The sequence below is a fragment of the Theobroma cacao genome, chromosome 10, assembly GCF_053813885.1.
Source record: "Theobroma cacao isolate CCN51 chromosome 10, ASM5381388v1, whole genome shotgun sequence".
Taxonomy (NCBI): Eukaryota; Viridiplantae; Streptophyta; class Magnoliopsida; order Malvales; family Malvaceae; genus Theobroma; species Theobroma cacao.
Window position 1 is genome coordinate 15,607,852 of NC_142648.1, and position 3,789 is coordinate 15,611,640.

Consider the following 3,789-nt stretch of genomic DNA (forward strand, 5'->3'; position numbering starts at 1 on the left):
ACTAATACTAATACCAAGAAATTTAGTCTTACTTCAAATTTCATTTTTCTTGTTTTAATATTAGATTTTGTTTGCTTGCAAATATCTTTGGTCATTGTATGCAAAGAAGAAACAACTTGAATCTTGCTCATTTTGATCCTGAGATGGAAACAACTTTCAGAAGATGTTGAAGGGAGAATTTGCAAGTTGCAGCTTTAAATAAAACAATGGCTGAGGATAAGAATAATAATGGCAATAATGCCATTAATCTGGTTCCCGAAGCAAATATAGCATTACGTGATTATGATGTTCCTCTTTTGCAAGGTTTGCACCAAAGCATTAGGAGACTTTCCAACAATGCATATAATTTTGAAATAAAACCAGCTTGCATTCAAATGATTCAGTCTTCAGTCCAGTTTGGTGGGTTACCCAATGATGATCTTAATTCTCATTTGGTAAATTTCCTGGAGATTTACGATACCTTTAAATACAATGGAGTAACTGATGATGGTATTAGATTAAGACTATTTTCATTTTCTCGAGGGATAAAGCAAAAAGCTGTCTATCACTACATGGGCGGACTTGGCTCAAAATTTTCTCACAAAGTTCTTCCCTCCTGCAAAGATGAGGAATGATATCACCTCATTCACACAATTTGATTGTGAGTCCTTATATGAAGCCTAGGGGAGGTTTAAAGAACTACTAAGAAGATGTCCATATCATGGGATTCCTAATTGGTTGCAAGTTCAGACATTCTATAATGGGCTGGTTGGGTCAATTAAAACCACAATTGATGTTGTTACTAGTGGGGCATTAATGAGTAAAAATGCTGCTGATGCTTATAATTTGTTGGAAGTGATGGCCTCAAACAATTATCAATAGCCTTCGAAAAGGTCGAGTCTGAGAATAGCTATTAAAGCTTATGAAATTGATGCACTTGGCACCTTAACTATTTAAGTAGTTGCGCAAATTGCTGCACTGTCCAAGAAGTTTGACACATTGGGAGTTCATGCAATTCAAAATTTATTTGTAGTTTGTGAGATGTGTGGAGATGGCCATTCAAATGATCAATGTCCATACAATTTTGAATCAGTCCAATTTATGAAGAACTTCAATAGACAACAGAATAACCCATACTCCAATACTTATAATCCTGGTTGGAGAAACCACCCCAACTTTTCATGGAATAATAACATAGGGCCTTCAAATCCAAAACCCAACATACCTTTTAGTTTTTGACAACAACCTAGACCACTAATTCTTAAAGGGAAGTCCCAAGTGGAAGAACTTCTCTTGCAATATATATCAAAGAATGATGTTATATTCCAAAGCTATGGAGCATATTTGAGAAATCTTGAGACCCAAGTGGGATAACTTGCAAATTCCATCAATAATAAACCTCAAGGTTCCTTACCTAGTGACACACAAATCAATCCTAAAGGTAAGAAACAATGCCAAGCAATCACTTCAAGAAGTGGAAAAGAGATTAAGGGGGTGAATGAAAAAGTAGTTGAACCAGAGCATGAAGATGATGATAAGGAAGGAATGTGTGAGAAAGAGAGTGAAGTCGAATAGAGAGAAGATGTCAAGGCTGAAAATCAAGGAACTTCTCAAGTCATCCATCCTCCACCACCTTTTCCCCAAAGTCTCTAAAAGTAAAAGCTTGAAAAGCAATTTCAAAAGTTCCTTAATGTCTTCAAAAGATTACACATAAATATTCTTTTTGCTGAAGCATTGGAACAAATGCCCAACTATGTCAAGTTTTTGAAGGTTTGAGGATCGTTGGGATGGAATGAGCTCATTCCAACAAAAACTATGACTAGATGGAGAGTTTTCATGGACTACCACAAGCTCAACAAGGCTACAAGGAAAGATCACTTCTCTCTTCCATTCATTGATCAAATGTTGGATCACTTGGCAGGTAAGGAATATTATTGCTTTCTAGATGGATATTCTGGTTATAACCAAATTGCTATTGCTCCTGAAGATCAAGAAAAGACTACATTTGCATGTCTTTATGGCACCTTTGTTTTTAAAAGAATGCCATTTGGATTATGTAATGCACCTACCGCCTTTCAGAGATGTATGATGGCCATATTCACAAACATGGTGGAGAAATGTTTAGAGGTATTTATGGATGATTTTTCTATCTTTGAAAATAATTTTGATGATTGTCTCTTAAATCTTGCTAGGGTACTCAAGAGATATGAAGAAACAAATTTGGTGCTCAACTGGGACAATGTCACTTCATGGTGCGAAAAGGTATTGTCCTTGGGCACAGGATCTTTAGTAGCGACATTGAGGTAGATAAAGCAAAAATTGAAGCAATTGAGAAATTACCACCTCCAATAAATGTCAAAGGTATTAGAAGTTTTCTTTGTCATGCTGGTTTTTATAGAAGATTTATTAAAGACTTTTCAAAAATTTCTAAACCACTTTGCAATTTATTGGAAAACGATGTGCCATTTAAGTTTGATAATGAATGTCTTGCTGCTTTTAATGAATTGAAGAAAAGATTAATATCTACACCTATCATAATTTGTCCTGATTTGACTCTCCCTTTTGAACTAATGTGTGATACGAGTGATTATGTTGTGGGAGCTATTTTGGGACAAAGGAAGGATAAAATTATCTATTCCATCTATTATGCTAGCAAGACTTTGAATGAGGCCTAGAAAAATTATACCATAACAGAAAAGGAGCTCTTGGCTGTAGTGTTTGCTTTTGAAAAATTTCACTCTTATCTCGTGTGGACAAAGGTGATAATGTACACTGACCATTCCCTATCAAATATTTGATTGCCAAGAAGGATGCTAACCCAAGATTGATAAGGTGGATTCTCTTGCTACAAGAGTTTGATCTAGAGATTCATGATTGAAAAGGAACAAAAAATCAAGTGGCAGACCACCTCTCAAGATTGGTGATTGAAAATCAAGGTAAGAATTCAACCTTAATCAAGGAGACTTTTCCTAATGAACAAATCCTTCAAGTTGGTAAGAAATCACATCCTTGGTATGCTGACTTCATGAATTATCTGGTAAGCAATGTTATTCCCCCTGATTTAAATTTTCATCAGAAAAAGAAATTTTTGCATGATGTTAAATTTCATTTTTGGGATGAGCCTTACTTGTTCAAACAATGCAAAGACTAGACTTTTAGAAAATGTGTCCCAGAAGAAGAAATTCAATGTGTGCTTCCCCATTGCCATTCTTCAGATTATGGAGGACACTTTGGAGGAACAAGGACTACTGCTAAAGTCCTCCAATTAGGTTTTTATTGACTTACATTATATAAGGATACTCAAAATTTTGTTTTGCACTGTGACAGGTGCCAAATAGTGGGTAATATCTCAAGGCGACATGAGATGCCTCTCAACAACATCCTTGAGATAGAAATTTTTTATATATAGGGTATTTACTTAATGGGTCCATTTATATCTTCATACAACAACAAATACATCTTGACTGTCGTAGATTATATCTCCAAATGGGTTGAAGCGATAGCCTTTCCTTGTAATGATTTTAAGGTGGCGATGAATTTCATCAAGAAAAATATTTTCACTCGATTTGGCACTCCAAGGGCAATTATTAGTGATGAGGGGAGTCACTTTTGCAACAAGTATTTTGATGCACTTCTAGCAAAATATGGAGTTAAACACAAGGTTACAACTGCGTACCATCCTCAAACTAGTGGCCAAGCAAAAGTATCAAATACAAAAATCAAGAGGATTTTGGAGAAAATCTTTTGTCCCACAAGAAAAGATTGGTCCAAAACATTGGATGATGCACTGTAGGCATATAGGACTGCTTA

At 35.4% G+C, this 3,789-nt stretch overlaps 1 non-coding gene across 1 annotated transcript; it reads right to left on the reverse strand.

Moving 5' to 3' along the window:
- Positions 1–600: 600 nt before the first annotated feature.
- LOC148760371 (small nucleolar RNA R71) lies at positions 601–707 on the reverse strand. Its single transcript, XR_016023301.1, has one exon. It is a non-coding gene; the product is annotated as a small nucleolar RNA R71 (small nucleolar RNA).
- Between the last annotated feature and the right edge of the window lie 3,082 nt (positions 708–3,789).